Here is a 23,421-nt window from a genome sequence, read left to right on the forward strand (position 1 = left end):
GATGCTCCACCACTGAGCCACCCAGGCATTCCAAAACACAGTTTTAAACCCAATCTCTGACTTAAAGGGTAGTTCCAGGCCTCTTCTGCTAGTAAAGTACTTAAGTTTAATGACATTTTATTTCTCAATCATTTTGTGCCTGGGAATAGAGTTGCCATGGTGAAGTGAAAAGAGTACTGTAATTAGAATTAACAGTGTAACGTTTGACATGTCACTTAGCCATTGGGCTTTAGTTTCTAAAGCTGTAAAATAAGGATAGTAACACTTGCTATATCTACCTAATAAGGTTGTTTTAAGAATCAAATTAGTTTATGTGGAAAAAAGCTTTGTAAATTATAAAATGCTATGTGTGCAACCATGAGATATAATTATTATAGGTTTACATCTATATTATTCATGAGTGTTAAATTTATACAAAAAATTAGGTCCTACTCAATCATTAGATGTATTTTTTTTCATTAGGTGTAATTTTCAAAATTTATCAAAGGTTTCTGATTGGCAAAACAAGTAACTTGTCTAGAAATTGGTTATTTTCATTACAAAAATCACTGGATTATTAAGAAAACTCAAAATTTGAATGACACATCATTAAATCTTATAACTGACTTGCCCATTTGGAATTATGGATACTGAATTATGTAATACAGACTCAGGTTACTAGTAAAATTGCAGAGAATGAGCAGTTAAAGATAAATTTTGAAACTCTACCTACTTTTAAAAATGATCTATAGAAAAACAAAGATTGGGAGCCTGGGTGGCTCAGCAGTTTAGCACTGCCTTCAGCTCAAGGCGTGATCCTGGGGTCCCGGGATCGAGTCCCACGTCAGGCTCCCTGCATGGAGCCTGCTTCTCCCTCTGCCTGTGTCTCTGCCTCTCTCTCTCTCTCTCTCTCTCTGTGTGTGTCTCTCATGAATAAATAAATAAAAACCTTAAAAAACCTATTAGAAATAAAAAAACAAAGATTATGAATTATCAAAGTTTCAGGTAGTTCATTTGAATATTATAATGGTAAAATTATAAAAATAATTTTCACTTGATACATTATTAAGAATGAAAAAATATTTTTTATTTAACTTCTCAGGATGGCTAATCAAAATTTTCATTTAAACCTAATACATAAGAAAACCATAAACAAAAATCTTTCAAACTCTCAGGAAGAAGCTTTGCCCAGGTTATAGTTTTATGACAAGCATTTTATTTTGTCATGAAGCTGTCTCTGTTAAAAGCCTCATGATAGACACAAGTAAGAAACTTATTAAGTAGCAATTATATGTGAGTAACTTTACATTTATTATGTTATTATAACCTCTCAAACAACCCTATGTTGTAGGTATTATCACCACCTTACATCTGGAAAAAGAGACTCAGAATCAGAATAGCTAGAATAACATAGCTAGGAAGAAGCAGGTCCACAATTTGAATTCAGGAATACTTATCTCTAATAACTACCTCTTCCCCAGAAGTCACTTTTGCCATACGCTGTTTCAATTTGGTTTTAGTTTCACTCCCACCATTAATGCTTCCATATTCACTAATCATCCTATCACAAATGAACCTGAAAGAAAATAATCTAAACCCTAGCACCCTGAAGTAAGCACTGCTAGTTTTTTGTTCTCTGCTTTTCAAATTGTTGTGTATGTATGAGTGCATGTGTGTTTTAACATATTTAAGATCACACTTATACTATTTAGTGGCTTCCTTTTTCCCCACTTAATAACATAAGCATTTTCCCATGTCTTTAAAATTAATTTATAGTTTTCAACACCTGCACAGTATCAACATACAAATTTACTATAATTTACCTAAATGTTCATTTGGATTATTTCCAGCTTTTCATTTTTTAAGTAACTTTGTAATATGCATATATATCTTTTACATTTATGATTATTTCCCCAAAAAAGGATTCCTAAGAAATAAAACAGGAAATACTGGGTCTGTGAAAATAAATAATCTAAGATGTTGACATATAGAATAAAATTATTTTCCAAAAAGTTTACAAAAATTTCTCCTCCCATCAGAAATTTATGAAAGCATTCATCTTACCAAATCCACAATAGTACTGAATATTGCTCTTCAAAAAATATTCTTTTTAATTTGATACACAAAACCGCCACCAATTGTTTTAACTTAAGTTTTGATTCCTAGGCTAAACATTCTTTCCATGTCTTTAGGCCTTTCTATTTTGTAAGTGAATTATCAGTAATAAATTTGTCTATTTTTCATTATTTACTTACTGGTTTTTTTCCATAAGGTATATAAGCCCTTTAAGTATTAAAAATGTCAGTTCCCTATCACATTACTTGTAAATATTTTTGCCATTCTGTGCTTGTTTTTGACATTCAGGAATTCTTAACTTTACGTAGTCAAATTTATATATCATTTCTGTATGATTTTCCTTCATTATTTTAATGATTAAGCAGTAACCTCCATTAAATGGTAAACTACAAATTTGGCTGCATTTTCTTTTACGACAATTGTTTTTCTTGATTTAACTCTTTAAGTAAAATTCATCTTTGTATGTGGTAGAGATGAGAATTTAAAATGAACTTTTTCTGAAATATCTAACTGATTTATCATATAGTATTTACTGAACAATCAATCCCTTTGCCATTAACTTGTGATTCATCCTTTATCATAGAAACATGTGGTAAATCATATATATCAGAATATTTTTGGGTTATACAGTATGTGTCTAAACTTGCATTGATATGCTGTTCTGCTTAAAGCAGTAGCTTTATAAGGTTTTAAACAAGAGGTAAGGTAAGAAGGGGGTGCTATTATCAAAATGTTTTAGTTTTTTCCTTTTCTTTACTTTTCTAGATAGGCTAGTAAAATTATTCTGTCACTTTATTTTTTTTTAAAGGGTTTTTATTTATTTATTTACGATAGTCACAGAGAGAGAGAGAGAGAGAGGCAGAGACACAGGCAGAGGGAGAAGCAGGCTCCATGCACCGGGAGCCCGACGTGGGATTCGATCCCGGGTCTCCAGGATCGCGCCCTGGGCCAAAGGCAGGCGCCAAACCGCTGCGCCACCCAGGGATCCCTTATTCTGTCACTTTAAAACAAACAAATTCCTATTGGGGCTCTGTTTGAAAAAAAATATTATTCATTTATTTGTTTATTAAATATTTTACTTAGTTATTCATGAGAGACATGGGGGGAGGGCAGAGACATAGAGGGAGAAGCAGGCTCCCTGTAGGGAGCCTGATGTGGGACTCTATCCCAAGACCCTAGGATCATGACCTGAACCAAAGGCAGATGCTCAGCCCCTAAGCCACCCCAGGTGCCCTGAAAAAATTTTTTTAAACTTATAAATTAATTCTGGAAAAATTGGGATCTTTACAATTATCAGCCATTCATCCAAATATATTTTCTTAATATTAGCAATGTAAACATGACTTAAGGGTTTTGTGTGTTTGTCTATGTGTGGGGGGTAAGTAGTTTTCAGGGGAGAGAAATTTGGGGGGGTACTTTTCCATTTAAAAAATATATATGATTTATATTATAGTATTCTTTAACACATACAAAAATATACTTTTTAAAGTCTTTTACTAAGGCATAAAGTATATGACCTCACTTTAGATGATGTAACAGTTTTGTTGTATACACAGGTGAAGTATAATAAAAAAAACTTTTATTATTATTAAGCTATCTATAGAAGTAATAAATCATTTTCTAAAAGCCTGTTCAATGAATATACTAATTTATTGTCTTTTGGGAAATGCATTTAAAATGCTTGCTCTTACCTAATACTCCAGACTTAGGAATCAAACTTACTGACTGCATCTCTGTGCAAGTATGGGTTTAGATAGTCCCACATCTAGAATGAAGGTCTCAAGAGCTTAAAAGAAAATTAGAAATGACTACAAGTAAAAACTTCTCAAACACATTCTTGAAACTTCTACACTATAACACAAAAAATCATGGACTTGGGCCTTGTTTCACTGTTGCCATTCTGTGTCTTGAGACCAGCTGTTAACAAGGTCCTTTAAAAACCCTCCTTGGGTTATGGGGTTCTAAATAGACCCTACCATAAACTGAATTCTGTTCTATAATAAACAATATGCCAAGATAATAATGTATATTCATGCATGGCATGTTCTGCACTGGATATAGACAGATACAAGTCAGAGACCTTAGCCATTTAAGCACTGGCTAGCATACTATTCTTTTTTCATAGCAAGTTCCAGAGTTCTGGGAATCAATAATAGATCTCCCATACTCAACATCTTAATTCTGGAAGTGAGATGTTGATACACTATCACCCAATTAAAATGCTATTTCCAGACTACCACTTTAAGACAAAATGAAGTAGACAAGGACAGGATACATTTCCTGCCTGAAAGAAAACACAGTACAAAATCTATGAAATAACACTTTTCAAGATATTAGCCATCATCAACAAAGGATATTAAAAAATGGGAAACAAAGTAAGCCCTAGAGCTGTCCTACCTTGCTATCTAGAAAGAGTTTCTAAGAAGCAGTGCAGGGAGGCCAAGTCATGCAGAGCCTATAAGACTCCCTGAATTAATGAGAGGCGGGGGAGACAAGAAGGATGGACTTTATAAGATATAGAAAGGATAATTTCAGGGAAAGAGAGAAGTATAGAGTTATGTAGAGGTCTCCTTCAAATATTTAGCAGAGAAATGCTTATAACAAAGGAGTGAGGAAATTATCCTGAGCTAGGAAACAATCAATGAAAGGATTAAAGGGACTATTCTATGGAACTTACACAGGGCCAGGAATACTTCCTGTTACCTCCAACCAGAGCCGAAAAATTCATAATTCACAGGGTATTAGAAAGAGTAATCCAAAGTGTTTTGATTCAGAGTGGTGCAAAATTAGTCCCTGATGAAATGCTGCTCTGGTCCAGTTTAACAACCTAAAAAAATCAAATTAGTTTTATATTCCAGAACAATTCTCAATTTTTATAAAGATACAAAAATTTGATCACCTGACAAGATAAATTTCAGAAAGTCTGCCATCCAATAAAAAATTGCCAATCATGCATCTGAGGAAACTACCTGAGCCCAGTTAATCCTAAAGGATTAAAAACAAGAATCCACAGAATTCACAAAGTAACAGGATTGGTCCTGTTCTCAAAAGTGAGAGTGAAAAACTTCATAATTCACAGGGTATTAGTTTAGAATACTAAGAAGGGTCATGCTTCAGTATTGGGAAAAATTAATTTTGGACTAAATTCTGCTCTGGTCTCACATAATAAAGCTTAAAAGCAAGACTCAAAAGTTTAACTGCATCCAAGAACAAAGCTAAATACTACTTATAAGAAAACAATAGTATCCAGAATACAAGAAAAATAAATTCAGTAAGACCTAACATCCAATAAAAAAATTAATGAAATTTCACTGCTATTGAAACATGAAAGCAGTCATAGACAGTATTTATACCAATGGGTATGGCTGTGTTCCAATAAAACTGTATTTACAGAAATGGGCAACTAGCCACATTTGGCCTGAGACCACAGATTCCAGACTCCTGATTTATAGATTTATATGATAAACACTAAAACAACTACTAATGTAACACAAAAAGTGTTATAGATAAAACAGTTAAATTAAAAATAAGGAAATAACAGTTAAATTAAAAATAAGGCAATAAAAGGGCAATGGTGGTCCAAGATATTGCCATTGGAAGATCCAGAACTAATCTCCTCCTGTGGACACACAAAATCTATGGCTACATATGGAAAAGTTCCCTATGAAAAATACCTGAAAACTAGCTAAACATATTCTTCATGAGAAATGGCAAAAGGCCCATACACTTAGTGGCTATAGAAGTGGGCTGAGGAAATTAGGCCAGGGGATACCATCTTTGTGCTCTCTCTTAGTCTTGCTACAGCTTATTGGTACCTTACAGAAAGGAACTAATACGATCATATAAAGCTCTGATTTTTGCAACTATAGCTCAGGGGACCCCCTCCAAATTGCCTGGTCTGAAGGCTAGCAGGGTTTACAATGGTAGCCAAAAGGAGTGTATATATTGGCATGCTTTAAAACTACTGCCTGAAGATCTGGCTTTCAATCAGACTGAAACTAGGTACTGACTGAGATCTTTCTACTTGGAACCCTCACAGGTTTTGGCACATCCTCAATAAATGGGACCTATCAAGTATAAATTAGGCTGCTTTGACAATAATGAAGTTTTTTTAAAGATTTTATTTATTTATTGAGAGAGAGAGAGAGAGAGATGAGGGATAGAGAGAGAAGAATCACAAGCATACTTCATGCTGAATACAGATCCTGAGGTGGAGCTTGACTTCAAAACTGCAAATTATGACTTGAGCCAAAATCAAGAGTCAGATGCCTAATTAACTGAGCCACACAGGTGCCCAAAGTAATCATGAAGGTTTAGGAGACAAGCATGCACTAGGGTACGGTTGAAAGATAAGATTCATCTCTTACACAAGAGCACTTCTTCAAGACTGAGAGAAGTATATGTTTCACCTCATACATAAAACATGGAAAGCCACACAAAATGGGGAAATAGAAGAATATGCTCCAAATGAAAGAATAAGATAAAAACTCAGGAAAAAACCTCAATGTAACATACATAAGTAATTTACCTAATAAGGAGTTTAAAGTAATAATTATAAAGATGTTCACCAAACTATAGAGAAAAATGGAAACACAGTGAAAACTTCAAGAGAAAGAAAAAATAAGAAAGTACCAAACAAAGATCATAGAGCTGAAGAACAAAAGAACTAAATTGAAAAATATACTAGAGGGGTTCAACAGCTGACTAGATGAAGCAGAAGAAATAGTTATTTAGAAGATAGGACAAGTGAACTCATTCAAAAAGAGCAGAAAAGGAAAAAAAAGAATTTAAAAAAAGTGAAGATAGCTTTTGTGTTCTATGGACAACACATTATAGGGGCCCCAGAAAAAGAAGGAGGAGGAGGAGGAGGAAGAGGGAGGGAGGGAGGAGAGACAGAGAGAGAAAGAGAGAAAGAGAGAGAGAAAAAACGGCAGAAAATTTATCTGAAGAAACAATAGCTGAAAACTTCTGTAACCTGGGGAAGGAAACAACATCTGGATAAAGGAAGCTCACAGAGTTCCAAATAAGAAAAACCCAAAAAAGATCCACCAAAAGACACATAAATAAAATTTCAAAAGTTAAAAATAAAGAGAAAATCTTAAAATCATCAAGAGAAAAATGACTTATTACACCAAGGGACCCTTATAGGACTATCAATAGATTTTTTCAACAGAAAATTTGCAGGCCAGAAGAGAGTGGCACAATATACTCAAAAGCCTGAAAGGAAAACAAAAACCTTACAAGAATACTCTATCCAGTAAGATCAGCATTTAGAATTGAAGAAAAAATAGAGTTTTCCAGACAAGAAAAAGCCAAAGAGTTCATCACCACTACGGTGGCCTTATAAAAAATGGCAAGAGATTTCTTTAAGTAGAAAAAAAAATGTGTTAATTACTAACAAGAAAATATGTGGAATTTTAACTCTCACTAGTAAAAGTAAATAGAGGAGTCCCCCACCCTTTTTGGCAAGAGATATGTTTCAACATAGTCCTGAGGCTGGAAGTAGTACCAAATCTTGTATATACTATATTTATTCAATGCATGCAAATCTATGATAAAGTTTAACTTAATTTTAGCATAGTAAGAGATGAGCAACAATAACATAATGAAACAAGAACAATCCAAACATTATGCTATAACAAAAGTTACATGAATGCAGTCTCTGTATCTCTCAAAATAATTACTGTACTGCACTCACCCTTTTTTCTTGTGATGATCTGAGATGATAAAATGCCTGGTGATGTAAGATGAATTAAAGGGAATAATGTAGGCATTATGCCATAGCATTAACCTCATATTGACCTTCTGAGGATATGTCTTAAGTAGGATTATCTGCCTCTGGACCATGGGTAAATGAAACCAAACAAAGAAAAGAAACTGCAGATAATGAGGGACTGTATATAATAAGGGTAGGGGATTGTTTACAAAGGTACTATGAAAAATAAAGGACACAAGTAGTAAAAATAAAGATAAATACAATAATCAGTTAAGTGATATAGAAAATAAAAGGATGTAAAATGTTACAACAAAAACATAAAATGTGGCATGAGGAGTAAAACATTATAAAATACATATGTATAAAGAGAGGGAGAAAGAGAGAGGGAGAAAGAAGAAGAGAGAGGGAGAAAAAGGAAGAAAGGGACAAAGAGGGAGAGAGAAAGAGGGAAACAGAGAAAGGCTTTTATATGTGAGCCCCATGGTAACCAAAAAGCAAAAACTTATAGTAGATAAAAAAGATAGTAACAAAGGCATGTATGTGTTACACTGAGGAAAATCATCAAACCACAAAGGAAAAGAGCAGAAGAAGAAAAAGAGAGAAACCATAAAAGAGCTAGAAAATAATTAACAAAATGGCAATAAGTACCATACTTATCGATAATTATTTAAATATAAATGGATTTTTTTAATCAAAGGACACAGAGTGGCTGAATAAATATAAAACAAGACCCATCTATATGCTGTCTACAAGAGACTCATTTTAAACCTAAGGACACACACACACACACACACACACACACACACACGGTAAGTATACACAGACTAAAAGTGAAGGCATGGACAAACAACAAAATGGCAATAAATACATACCTACCAAAAATTACTTTGAATATAAATGGACTAAATGCTCAAATAAAAAGGTATAGGGTAACAGAGGGAATAAAAAAAAAAAAAACACCGATCTATATACTCCCTAAAAGACTCATTTCAAACCTAAATGTTGAAAGTGTGAGGACAGAGAAACACCATACAAATGGATGTCAAAAGAAAGCTGGGATAGCAATATTTATATCAAACAAAAAGACTTTAAAACAGTGTATAACAATAAAGAAACTATATAGTAATAAAGGAGAAAATCCACCAAGAAGATGTAATAACTGCAAATATTTATGCACTGAAGATGGGAACACCCAAATACATAAGATAGTTAACAAACATAAGAGAAACACATTGATAGTAATACAACAGTAGTGGACTTTAATGCCCCACTGACAATGACTGACAAATATTCTAAACAAAACCAACAAGGAAATAGTACCTTTGAATGACACACAGATTCAGACAGATATAACAAATATATTCAGAACATTCCAAAATAAGACAGCATACTACACATTCTTTTCAAGTACACATGGAATATTTTCCAGAACAGATCACATATTAGGCAACAAAACAAATATTAACAAATTGAAAAATATTAGAGTCATACCATACATCTTTTCTGACTATGACACTATGAAACTAGAAATCGACCACAAGAAAAATCTGGAAAGAGCATGAAAACATGAAGGTTAAATGACATGCTACTAAATAACGAATGTGTCAACCAAGAAATTCAAGAAGATTTCAAAAATTATGGGGAAACAAATAAAAGGGAAAACAATGATCCAAAATCTTTTAGATGCAGCAAAAGCATGTATAAGAGGGAAGGTAATAGCAATAAAGGCCAACTGCAAGAAGCAAGAAAAATCACGAATAAACAACCTAACCTTACACCTTAAACAGCCAGAAAAAGAGAACAAACAAAAACCAAAACTAGTAGAAGGAAGAAAATAATAAATACTTGAGCAGAAATACATGACATAGAAAGCAAAAAAAAGCAATACAACAGATAAATGAAATCAGGATTTGGTTCCCTGAGGTCAAGAAAATTGATAAACTTCTAGCCAGGCTCATCAAAAAATTAAAAAAAAATTAAAATAAAAAAATTACAAATGAAAGAGGAGAAATAACATCCAAAATCACACAAATAAAAACAATTTTAAGAGAGTACTATGAAAATGGGGAAAAATAATAGAAAGGGGAGATAGACATGAGCACATAGTGCTCAAGTAGAACACTTTCTTGTATAAGTAGAACACTTTCTTAAAGCCACTGGCTGGGTAAATGAGAGGGGTTTATTTTCTTGAGTTTTTGGAACCAGTAGGCTTGAAAACTGGAGTTTTAAAGGTTTGTGGGCTTAGCTAGGATAGAGCCCTGAGGGTACAGCCCTACTCCTGGAGAGAAATCAGACAAACAATCAGAGCCAGGGGGCAGATGGAACAATCTAAGGAACTTCTGAAACCAAGAGTAGGGAGATTATTCCCTCTGCTTAGAGCATGTCTCTGATAGGTAGTATTCAAGAAGATACATCTCCAGGGACAAAGGATCCAGAAGGTGCCATCATCCCAATGAAACAGTAAGAAGAGGTCATAGAGACCTCAGTGAAACAGATAGAAGTAACATGCCTGACTGTGAATTTAAAGCAACAATCTAAGGACATGAGCTAGATTTGAGGAAAGAATGTAGGACTTCATGAGTTTCTTCTTGCAGATGTAAAAGAGCCAAAAACAATTGTCAGAAATGAAAAATGCAACAACCGAGATTTGGAATAGACTAGATGCAATGAAAACAAGCATGAAAGAAGCAAAGGGACAAATTAGTGATTCAGAAGATAAAAGCGTGGAAAACTATGAAACTGAGCAAAACAGAGGAAAAAATTATAGAACACGAGTAGAGACTTAGGGAACTTAGGGACTCCATCAAACATAATTACATTTATATCACAGGAGTCCCAAGGAAAGAAGAGAGAAAAAAGGGGATAGAAAAATTATTTCATGAAATAATAGCTAAAAACATCACTAATATGGTGAAAGAAACAGACATCTAGGTCCAGAAGGCAGAGATCTCCCATCAAATTAAACAAAAGTAGGCCAACATCAACAATACTGTAGTTACATTTGCAAAATATAGTGACAAAGAAAAAAATCTTAAAAGTAGCAAGACAAAAACAGTCCCCAACTCACAAGACTCATAAAACTAGCTGCAGATCTTTCAACAGAAACATGGCAAGCCAGAAGAAAGAGGCATGATATGTTCAAAGTAGTGAGTGGGAAAAATATGCAGTCAAGAATATCCTTCCAGGCTATCACTAAGAATAGAGGGAGAGATAAAGAGTTTCCTAGACAAAAACTAAAGGACACTGTGATGACTAAACCAGCTCTACAAGACATAATAAAGGTAGATCTTTGAGTGGAAAGAAAACCAAAGTCAAAAAGGCAAGAATGAAACAGAAAAAATCTCTAGAAACAATGAGAAAACAAGCGATAAAATGGCACTAAGTACATATCTATAAATAATTACGATGAATGTAATTAGATTAAAACTTGAATCAAAAGGTGTACAGTGTCAGAATGGATTTTAAAAAGAAACACCACAAGACCCACCTATATGCTGCCAACAAGAGACTCACTTTAAACATAAAAATGGGGCGGGGCAAGATGGCGGAAGAGTAGGGTCCCCAAGTCACGTGTCCCCACCAACTTACCTAGATAACTTTCAAATCATCCTGAAAACATATGAATTCAGCCTGAGATTTAAAGAGAGAACAGCTGGAATGCTACAGAGAGAAGAGTTTGCTATTCTAACAAGGTAGGAAGACGGGGGGAAAAAATAAATAAAAAAGGATCAAGAGAGGGAGGGGCCCCTGCGAGGAGCCAGGCTAAAGCCGGACTGTGAACGCCTCCAGGACAGGAAAGCCCAGTCCCGGAGAAGCAGGAACTTTTAAAATCCGCACCGGATTCTTCCCGGTAGGAAAGGCGCTCACAGACAACTTGGGCAGGATCCAAGGAGGGGCAGTGGAGCCTCCAGGTTCCGGGGTCACTAACAGAGGAAGCGTGCCCCGGGGGAGACTGCACCACAAAAGGCAGGCTGATCTTGGTAAAGGCCTGGAGCATGCACACAGCGAGGCCTCGGGAGCAGCTCAGGCAGCGGCTCCAGGTGGACGGGGTTGCACGGCCCTGGGAGTGCAATTCCAGTGGTGCAGGTCCCTGATTTCAGTGTGCCAGGGGACAAAGCCCAGGATCGTGCACTCCCCTCGGGACAGATGGAGGCTGGGAGGGCACAGGACAGCAAGGACGATTCCGCCAACACTGGGTGACCCCGAGCTGTGCAGCTCAGTGGCCCCTGCCTCTGGGAGCATCCAAGACAGTGTGGACTGGGAGCTGCTGTAGTTACTGCGGGAGCTGACTCCAGATCTGGAGAGCTGGCCGCCGCTAGTGGAATTGTTCCTCCTGGTGTCACCCTCTGCCTGGGACAGAAGGGAGCAACCAGAGAACAGGGGCCTCACAGGATTAAAAACTCCCACTGAGCCGTGCTCCTAACAGGGGGTGGGGCAGGTCCCTCAGGTCACACACCTGAGAATCATAGGGCAGAACCCTCCCCCAGAAAACCAGCTGGAAGGACAGGGAAAGAGCACATTCTTGACTGAGCAGAGCTGGAAAGCTCCAGGGGAAGTCGAGGGACTTACAGTATATAGAATCACAGGATACCCCTCCTTGTTTTTTTCTTTGTTTTTTATTTTTCTCTCTCATTTTTTTTTCTTCCTTTTCCCATTACAACTCGTCCTTAACCACACTGGACTGAGCAAAATGGCTAGAAAGAACGCACGACAAAAAAAAAAAAAAAAAAAGAATCAGAAACCATACTCTTTCCCAGAGAGTTACAGAATTTGGATTGCAATTCTATGTCAGAAAGCCAATTCAGAAGCACAATAATACCTAATGGTGGCTCTGAAAAAAGCATAAAGGATTCAAGAGACTTCATGACTGCAGAATTTAGATCTAAACAGGCCAAAATTAAAAATCAATTAAATGAGATGCAGTCCAAACTAGAGGTCCTAAACGACGAGGGTTAATGAGGTGGCAGAAAGAGTGAGTGACATAGAAGACAAGTTGATGGCAAGGAAGGAAGCTGAGGAAAAAAGAGAAAAACAATTAAAAGACCATGAGAAAGGTTAAGGGAAACAAATGACAGTCTCAGAAGGAAAAATATACGTTTAATAATTGGGATTCCAGAGGGCGCCGAAAGGGACAGTGGACCAGAAAGTGTATTTGAACAAATCAAAGTCAAGAACTTCCCTAACGTGGGGAGGGAACAGGCATTCATATGCAGGAGATAGAGAGATGACTCCCTAAAATCAATAAAAACCATGCAACACCTCAATACTTAATAGTGAAACTTGCAAATTCCAAAGATAAAGAAAATCCTTAAAGCAGTAAGAGACAAGAGATCCCTAACTTATATGGGTAGAAGTATTAGGTTAACAGCAGGCCTCTCCACAGAGACCTGGCAGGCCAAAAGGGGCTGGCAGAATATATTCAGGATCCTAAGTGAGAAGAACATGTAGCCAAGAATACTCTATCCAGCAAGGCTCTCATTCAGAATAGAAGGAGAGGTAAAGAGCTTCCAAGATAGGCAGAAACTGAAAGAATATGTGACCACCAAAGCAGCTCTGCAATAAATATTAATGAGGTCTCTGTAAAAGAAAGAGGAAGCCCAAAGAAACAAGCCACAAAAACAGAGACTGAATAGGTATTATGATGACACTAAATTCATATCTTTCAATAGTAACTCTGAATGTGAATGGGCTTAATGACCCCATCCAAAGGCACAGGGTTTCAGGCTGGATAAAAAAGCAAGAACCATCTATTTGCTGTCAACAAGAGACTCATTTTAAACCTAAGGATACCTCCAGCCTGAAAATAAAAGGTTGGAGAACCATTTACCATTCAAATGGTCCTCAAAAGAAAGCAGGGGTAACAATCCTCATATCAGATAAATTAAACGTTATCCCAAAGCATCCCAGTATAAGTGTATTTTTATCTAAATATGTCTTAACATTGGTTATTAATTGATTGATATACTTGGCAGCTCCCACATTAGGGCCATAAATATTCATGATTGTTAGGTCCTCTTGTTGGATAGATCCTTTAAGTATGATAGAGTGTCCCTCTTCAGATCTTACTACAGTCTTCGGGATATACTTTAATTTAACTGATATGAGGATGGCTACCCCTGCTTTCTTTTGAGGACCATTTGAATGTTAAATGATTCTCCAAACTTTTATTTTTAGGCTGGAGGTGTCCTTAGGTCTAAAATGAGTCTCTTATAAACAGCAAATAGATGGGTCTTGCTTTTTTATCCAGTCTGAAACCCTGCATCTTTTGATGGGTCATTAAGCCCATTCACATTCAGAGTTGCTATTGAAAGATATGAATTTAGTGTCATCATGATACTTATTCAGTCCCTGTTTTTGTGGATTGTTTCCTTGGACTTCCTCTTTCTTTTACAGAGTCCCCCTTAATATTTCTTGCAGAGCTGGTTTTGTGGTCCCATAGTCTTTCAATTTCTGCCTATCTTGGAAGCTCTTTACCTCTCCTTCTATTCTGAATGAGAGCCTTGCTGGATAGAATATTTGTGGCTGCATGTTCTTCTCATTTAGGACCCTGAATATATCCTGCCAGCCCCTTTTGGCCTGCCAGGTCTCTGTGGAGAGGCCTGCTGTTAACCTAATACTTCTACCCATAACGTTTAGGGATTTCTTTCTCTTGCTGCTTTAAGGATCTTCTCTTTATCTTTGGAATTTGCAAGTTGCACTAGGAAATGTCAGGGTGTTGAATGGTTTTTATTGATTTTAGGGAGTCATCTCTCTATCTCCTGGATCTGAATGCTTGTTTCCCTCCACAAGATAGGGAAGTTCTCAGCTATGATTTGTTCAAATACACTTTCTGGTCCACTGTCCCTTTTGGCGCCCTCTGGAATCCCAATTATTAAACGTATATTTTTCCTTCTGAGACTGTCATTTGTTTCCCTTAACCTTTCTCATGGTCTTTTAATTGTTTTTCTCTTTTTTCCTCAGCTTCCTTCCTTGCCATCAACTTGTCTTCTATGTCACTCACTCTTTCTGCCACCTCATTAACCCTCGTCGTTTAGGACCTCTAGTTTGGACTGCATCTCATTTAATTGATTTTTAATTTTGGCCTGTTTAGATCTAAATTCTGCAGTCATGAAGTCTCTTGAATCCTTTATGCTTTTTTCCAGAGCCACCAGTAGCTTTATAATTGTGCTTCTGAATTGGCTTTCTGACATCGAATTGTAATCTAACTTCTGTAATTCTGTGGGAGAGAGTACTCTGATTCTTTTGGTGAGTTCTTCCTTCTAGTCATTTTGCTTAGTTCAGAGTAGCTAAAAACAAGTTGTACTGGAAAAGGGAAGAAAAAAAATGGGGGGACAAACAAACAAAAAAAAAAACAAAAAACAAGGAGGGGTATCCTGTGATTCTATATATTGCAAGTCCTTGGAATTCCCCTGGAGCTTTCCAGCACTGCTTGGATAAGAACTTGCTCTTCCCCTGTCCTCCCAGCTGGTTTCTGGGGGAGGGGCCTGCTGTACTGATTCTCAGGTGTGTGCACCTAGGGGAGCTGCCCCGCCCTCTGCCAGGTGCATGGTTCAGTGAGAACTGTTTATCCTGTGAGGTCCCTGCTCCTTGGTTGCCAAGCTCATTCCCATGCACATGGTGACAGCAGGAGGAAGAACAGTGGTGGCTGCCAGCTCTCCAGCTCTAGAGTCAGCTCCAGGAGTAACTACCGTAGTCTCCCAGTCCACAGGGGCCTGGATGCTCCAGGGGCGAGGGGCGCTGATCTGCACAGCTCGGGGCCGCCTGGCAGCAGGAACATCCTCACTGTCCTGTGTCCTCACAGCCTCCCTCTGTCCCAAGGGGAGCACTGGATCCTGGGCTGTGTCCCCTGGCGCCTTATGCTACAGGGCCTGTGCCACTGGAATTGCACTGCTGGGACTCCACAGGCCCCTCTGCGCAGATCATCCACCTGAGCTGCCGCCTGAGCTGCTCCTGGGGCCACGCAGCCCCCTCCAAGGGGAGCCACTGCCTGAGCTGCTGCCTGGGCTGCTCCCGGGGCTATTCCCGGGGCCCCTCCGGGCGCACCCGCCAGCCCTTTAGGGGGCTCGCCTGTGGTGTGTGTCGGGCTCTCCCCAGGGGCACACTTCCTCTGTTAGTGAACCCGGGAACCGGGGGGCTCCACTGCTCCTCCTGGGATCCTGCCCGAGTTCCCTGCGAGCGCCTTTCATCCGGGAAGATTGGTAAAGTTCCTGCTTCTCCGGGACTGGGCTTTCCTGTCCTGGAGGCTCTCGCCACCCAGCCTTAGCCCGGCTCCTCATGGGGGCCCCACCCCCTTGGATGCTTTTTTATTTGTTTATTTTCCTCCCTTTTCCTACCTTGATAGAAGTGGGAACTCTTCTCACGTAGCATTCCAGCTGTTCTCTCTTTAAATCTCAGGCTGAATTCGTAGGTTTTCAGAACGATTTGAAAGTTATCTAGGTAAGTTGGTGGGGACACGTGACTTGTGGATCCTACTCTTCCGCCATCTTGCTTCGCCTCTTACAATGTCCATTCTTGATAAAAAAAAATTTCAACATACTAGGTTGAGAGGAGGTCTAGAGGAGGCATACTGGAACATAATAAAGGGTTTATATGTAAAACTCACAACAAACATAATACTCAATGGGGAAAACCTGAGAACTTTTCCCCTAAAATCAGGAATAAGAAAAGTATGTCCACTCTTACCACTTTTATTCAATATATTACTGGAAGTCCTAGACACAATAATCAGAAAACAAAAAGAAATAAAATGAATATAAATCATCAAGGAAGACATAAAACTTTCAGTATTTGCAGTTGAGATGATACTCTATCAGAAGAAAATCAGAAAGACTCCACCAGAAAAACACTATAACTGATAAATGTCAGTGAAGTTGCAGGATATGAAATACATGTGACGAAACGTGTTTCCTTCCTACACACATATAATAAAGCAGCAGTATTGGCCTATTTTTCTCATAGCATTTCAGAACCTTTGGAACACAGCAAAGAAGCTCCTAAGAGGGAAGAATAGAGCAATAGAGGCCTTTCTCAAGAATAAGATAGTCTCAAATATACAACTTAACCTTACACCTAAAGGCGCTGGAAACAGAATAGCAAATAAAGGCTAATCTCAGGAAAGGAGGGGAAATCATAAATATTAGAGCAGAAATTAATGAAATAGAAACTAAATGAACAGTAGAACAGATAAACAAAACTAGGAACTGGTTTGTTGAAAGAATTAAGAAGATTGATAAACTCCTGGCCAAACATCAAAAAAAGAGAAAGGAACCCAATTAATAAAATCTTAAATGAAAAAGGAAACATCACAACCAATACCAGAGAAATGCAAACAATTAGAAGAACATATTATGAGCAACTATATGCCAGCAAATTAGGTAATCTGGAAAAAATGGATGGATTCCTAGAAACATATCAACAACCAATAACGAAACAGGAAGAAATAGAAAACCTGAACACACTCATAACCAGAAGGAAATTGATATAGTAATTAAAGATTTCCCAACAAATAAGAGTTGAGGATGGAATTGCTTCCCAGGGGAATTCTACCAAGCATTTAAAGAAGAATTAGGGCACCCCCGGTGGCTCAGTGGTTTAGCACCGCCTTCAGCCCAAGGTGTGATCCTGGAGACTGGGGATTGAGTCCCATGTCGTGCTTCCTGCATGGAGCCTGTTTCTCCCTCTGCCTGTATCTCTGCCTCTCTCTCTCTCTCTCTGTCTCTCTGTGTGTGTGTGTGTGTGTGTCTGTGTGTGTGTGTGTCTGTCAAGAATAAATAAATAAAACCTTTAAAAAATAAAGAAGAAATAATACCTATTCTTCTGAACTTGTTTCAAAAAATAGAAATGAAAGGACAACTCACAAATTCATTCTATGAGGATACCATTACCTTGATCCCCAAAACAAAGACCTCGCCAAAAAGGAAAATTACAAACCAGTATCCCTGATAAACATGGATGCCTAAATTCTCAACCAAGTTACTAAACAATAAGATGCAACAATACAATAAAAGGATTCTTCACCACGACCATGTGGGACTTATTCCTGAGCTGCAAGGGTAGTTTTAGATTCACAAATCAATGAATGCAATTCAACACATTAATAAAAGAAAGGACAAGAATCATATGATTCTCTCAATAGATACAGAAAAAACAGTTGACAAAATATAGCATCTTTTCTTGATTAAAACTCTCCAGTGGATGGATAGAGGGAACATAACTGAATATCATAATAACCATGTATGAGAAGCCTACAGCAAATATGATTCTCAACTGGGAAAAACTGAGAGCTTTTCCCATAATGCCGGGGACATGACAGGGATGACCATTCCCACCACTGTTGTACAATATTGTACTGGCAGTGCTAGCTTCAACAATCAGATAACAAAAAGAAATAAAATACATCCACATTGGCAAAGAAGTCAAACTCTCATTCTTCGCAATGACATGACAAACTACATGGAACACCTAAAAGACTCTACCCCAAAATTGCTAGATGTCATACAGGAATTCAGCATAGTAGCAGGATATAAAATCAATCACAGAAATTAGCTGCATTTTTATACACTAATAGGGAGGCAAAAGAAATAGAACTTAAGAAATTGATCCCATTTACAATTTTACCAAACACCATACAATACCTAGGAATAAACCTAACCAAATAGGTAAAGGATCTGTACTCTGAAAACGATAGAACACTTATGAAAGAAATAGAGGAAGACACAAAGAAATAGGAAAACATTCCATACTCATGGATTGGAAGACCAAATATTGTTAAAATGTCTATGCTACACAGAGCAATCTACATATATCATTTACCCTATCAAAATACCAATTCCATCAAGATTTTTCACAGACCTGGGACAAATAATTCTAAAATTTGTATGGAACTATAAAAGACCCCAAATAGCCAGAGTAATATTAAAAAAGAAATCCAAACCTCATAGCATAACAGTTATTGACTTCAAGCTATATTACATACAAGGCTGTAATCATCAAGACAGTGTGGTCCTGGCACAAAAGCAGACACATAGATCGATGGAACAGAAGAGAGAACCCCAAAATGGACCCTCAACTCTCTATGGTCAACCAATCATCAACAAAGCAGGAAAGAATATCCATTAGAAAAAAGTGTCTTCAAACAAATGGTGTTGAGAAAATTGGAGGCACAAGTAGATAAATAAGGTGACCTTTATGTTACACCATATGCAAAGGTAAACTGAAAGTGGATGAAAAATCTAAATATGAGACAGAAATCCATCAAAATTCTAGTGGAGAACACAGGCAGCATTCTCTTTGACCTAGGACACAGCAATTTCTTGCTAGACACTTCACCAAAGGTGAGGGAAGCAAAAGCAAAAATAAACTATTGGGACTTCATTAAAAAATAAGACACTCTTGCAGAGCAAATTAAATAGCCAACAAAGCCAAAAGACAACCTACAGAATAGGAAAATATATTTGCAAATATCTCATCAGATAAAGGGCTTGCATCTATCTATAAAGAACTTATCAAACTCAACACCCACAAAACGAATAATCCAGTCTACAAATGGGCAGAAGACATGAACAGTCATTTCTTCAAAGAAGGCATACAAATGGCCAACAGAAGCATGAAAAAATGCTCCACACTACTTGGCATTAGGGAAATACAAATCAAAACCACAATGAGACACCACCTCACACCAGTCAGAATGGCTAAAATTAACAAGTCAGGAAACAACAGATGCTAGCAATGATGCAGGGTAAGGGAAACCCTTTTACACTGTTGGTGGGAATGTAAGCTAGCACAGACACTCTTAGTATGGAGTTTCCTCAAATAGTTAAAAAATAGAGCTACTGTATGACCCAGGAATTTCACTATTATCTATTTATCAAAAGCATACAAACATAGTGATCTTAAGGGGTACCTGTACTCCAATGTTTATAGCAGCAATTTCCACAATAGCCAACCTATCAAAAGAGCCCAGATGTTTCTCAATGGATAAATGCACAAAGAAGATGAGATTCACACACACACACACACACACACACACACACACACAGGAATACTATTCAGATATCTAGAAAAATAAATCTTACCATTTGCAATAATGTGGATGGAACTAGAAAGTAGTATGGTAAGCTAAATATGTTAATAACATAAAGACAGTTATCAAATGATTTCACTTATATGTGGAATTTAAAGAAAAGAACAGAGGATCATAGAGGAAAGGAGGGAGAAATAAGATAAAACAAAATCAGAGAGGGAGACAAAACATAAGAGACTCTTAATTATAAGAAACAAACTGAGAGTTGCTGAAGGGGCAGGGGGTGAAGCGATTGGGTAACTGGGTGATGGGTATTAAGGATGGTACGTGATATTATATCACGTTATGAGCACTGAATGGTATATGCAACTGATTAATTACTGAAATCTAACTCTCAAACTAATGATACACTACATGTTAATTAATTGAATTTAAATACAATAACATTTTAAAAATACAAAAACAAAAAAGGGAAATGAAAGAGAAATTGCAACTGTTATCACAGAAATATAGAACATTATAAGAGGCTGCTATGAACAATTACAAGCCAACATTTTGGACTACTTAGAAGAAAAGATAAATTCCTATAATCCTGTAATAACCCAAGACTATATCAAGAAAAAAAGAAAATCTGAACTAACCAATTAAGTAGTAGTAAAATTGAATCTTTTATATTAAAAAATATAGACAAACAAAAGCCAGACACCTTCACAGGGGAATTTTACCAAACACTTAAAGAAGAGATAATAACTATCCTAGATCCATTTCAAAAAATTGAAGTGGAAGTGAAGTTTTCAAAATTATTTCATCCTGGTAACAAAACCAGGAACACTAAAAATGGAAAGGGAGAAAAAGAAAGACATAGAAAAACATAGAAAATGGCAAGCCAATATCCCTAATAAACATAGATTAAAAAAAATTCTCAACAAAATATTAGCAAACAAATTCAAAAATATATTAAAAAGATCATGTATCATGATCGAAGGTGATTTATTATAGGGATATAACAATGTTTCCACTTCCACAAATCAATCAACGTGATATACAACATTAACAGAATAAAAGATAAAATTTATATGATCATATCACTAGATGCAGAAAAAGTATCTGACGAAATTCAATATCCATTTGGATAAAACCTCTCAAAAATGTTGGTGTATAGGGAACATACTTCAACATAATAATTCTACAGCTAACATCATATTCAACTGTGAAAAGCTTCCTAAGATCAGAAACAATACAATCATGTCCACTATCTCCACTTTTATTCCACATAGGCATTAGAAATCCTAGCCAGAGCAATTAGGCAAGAAAAGGAAATAAAAAAGTCATCCAAGCTGGAAAGAAGTAGAACTGTCACTATTTGCAGACACCATCAGTTTGTACATAGAAAATACAGAAAACTCCATTTAGAAAATGTTAGAACTAATGAACAAAATCAGTAAAATGCAGGTACAAAACCAACAGGCAAAACTCTGTTATATTTTTACAAACTAATAATGAACTCTTAGAAAGATAAATTAAGAAAAATATCCATTCACATTATATCAAAAAGAATAAAATATCTAGATACAAACTTAACCAAAGAAGTGAAAAATCTCTACATTGAAAACTATAAAACAATGATGAAAAAAAATTGAAGGCACAAATAAATAGAAATATAATTCCATACTTATGTATTGGAAGAATTAATATTTTTAAAATGTCCATAATGCCAAAAAATGGACAAATTCAATGCAATCTGTGCCAAATTCCAATGGCATTATTCAAAAAAGAATAGAATGAACAATTATAAAATTTGTTTGGAATCATAAAAGACCCCAAATAGCCAAAGCGATCTTGATAAAGAAAAAATAAAAATTGTCATCAAGCTCCCTGATTTAAAACTATATTATAGAGCTATAGTAATCAAAACAATATGGTATTGGCATAAAAACAAACATATGCCTCAATAGAACAGAATGAAGAGCACAGAAATTAACTCACTTAAATATGGTCAATTATTTTATTATAAATGTGGTAAATATATATAAGGGGGAAAAGATAGTCTATTTAATAAATTGTATGGGAGAACTGGACAGTCACATGAAAATAATGAAACTAGACTACTCTCTTATACCATACACAAAAAACTAACTAAAATGGACTAACGAGTTAAATGTAGGATCTGAAACCATAAATCTCCTAGAAGAAAACTTAGGAAGTAAACTTGCCATAAGTCTTTTTCTTTTTAACTGATTCCTAAAGTAATGGTAACAAAAACAATAATAAACAAATGGAACCACATGAAAGTAAAAAGCATCTGTACAGCAATGAAAAACATCTCTGAAATGAAAAGGCAATGTACTAAATGGAAGAAAATATTTTCAAGTCACAAATTTGATAAGTTATTACTATTCAAAATATACAAAGAACTCCTGCAACTCATCACCAAAAATCCCCTAAATAATTCAATTTAAAAAATGAGCAGAGGATCTGAATAGACATATTTTTGAAGAAGATATCACTAATCATCAGGGAAATACAAATCAAACCCACAATGAATTATCACCTCATACCTGTTAGAGCAGCTATCATCAAAAGAGACAAGAAATAACAAGTGTTGAGGAGGAAGCAGAGAAAATGGAACACTTGTGCACTATAGGTACTAATGTAAATTGGTATAGCAAGTATGCAAAACAATATATGAAGTTTCCATCAAAAAGCAAAAATAGAAATATCATATGATTTAGCAATTCTGGGACTGGACATTTATCGAAGCAAAATAAAAACACCAATTTGAAAAGATATGTCCACCCCTATGTTCCCTGGAGTATTCTTTTCAAGAGCCAATATACAGAAATCATGTATGCCCAATGATGTATGAATGGATAAAGAAGATGTAGTGTATATATACAAGGATTGTTATTTAGCCATATAAAAGACGGAAATCTTGCCATTCATAACAACATGGGTGGACCCTCCATGTGTTATGCTAAGTAAAATAAGTCAGAGAGTGACAAATACCATTTTAAAATGACTTTATTTATTCATTCATGAGAGACACACAGAGAGAGACAGACATAGGCAGAGGGAGAAGCAAGTTCCCTGCCAGGAGCTCAATGCAGGACTTGATCCCAGGACCCTGGAATCATGACCTGAGCCAAAGGCAGATACTCAACCACTGAGCCACCCAGGTGCCCCAACAAATACCATTTTATCTCACTTATATATGTATTATAAAAATTAAATAAAAGTTATGGATATGGAGAACAGAGTGGTGGCTGCCTGGGAAAGGATGGCTGGTGGGTCAGGGAAATGGATAAGGGGGATTAGTAGGTACAAATTTTTGTTGTGATAAATGAATAGGTCATGGGTAGGTGGTGGGCAGCATGGTGGCTATAGACAATGGTATTTTAGTGCATATTTACAGATGCCACGAGAATAGATCTTGAAATTTCTCATCACAAGACAAAAATTTGAATTTATACAAGTGTCAAATCATTGTGTTGTACATCAAAACTAGCATAAAATAATGCAGAAAAAGAGGGAAAAATAAAGAATGGATGGGACAAAAAAAAAAAAAAACCACTCCACACAAACAGCAAAATTGGATATTTAAACACAGCCATATCAATAATCACATTAA

The 23,421-nt window shown here is 36.5% G+C and overlaps 1 protein-coding gene across 1 annotated transcript in view; it reads right to left on the bottom strand.

Moving 5' to 3' along the window:
• Positions 1-23,421, bottom strand: part of RPS6KA6 (ribosomal protein S6 kinase A6) — a 169,877-nt gene that overhangs the window by 61,049 nt on the left and 85,407 nt on the right. The gene's annotated exons all lie outside the window — the stretch shown is intronic.

This window comes from Nyctereutes procyonoides, unplaced genomic scaffold (assembly GCF_905146905.1).
Source record: "Nyctereutes procyonoides isolate TBG_1078 unplaced genomic scaffold, NYPRO_anot_genome, whole genome shotgun sequence".
Classification (NCBI taxonomy): Eukaryota; Metazoa; Chordata; class Mammalia; order Carnivora; family Canidae; genus Nyctereutes; species Nyctereutes procyonoides.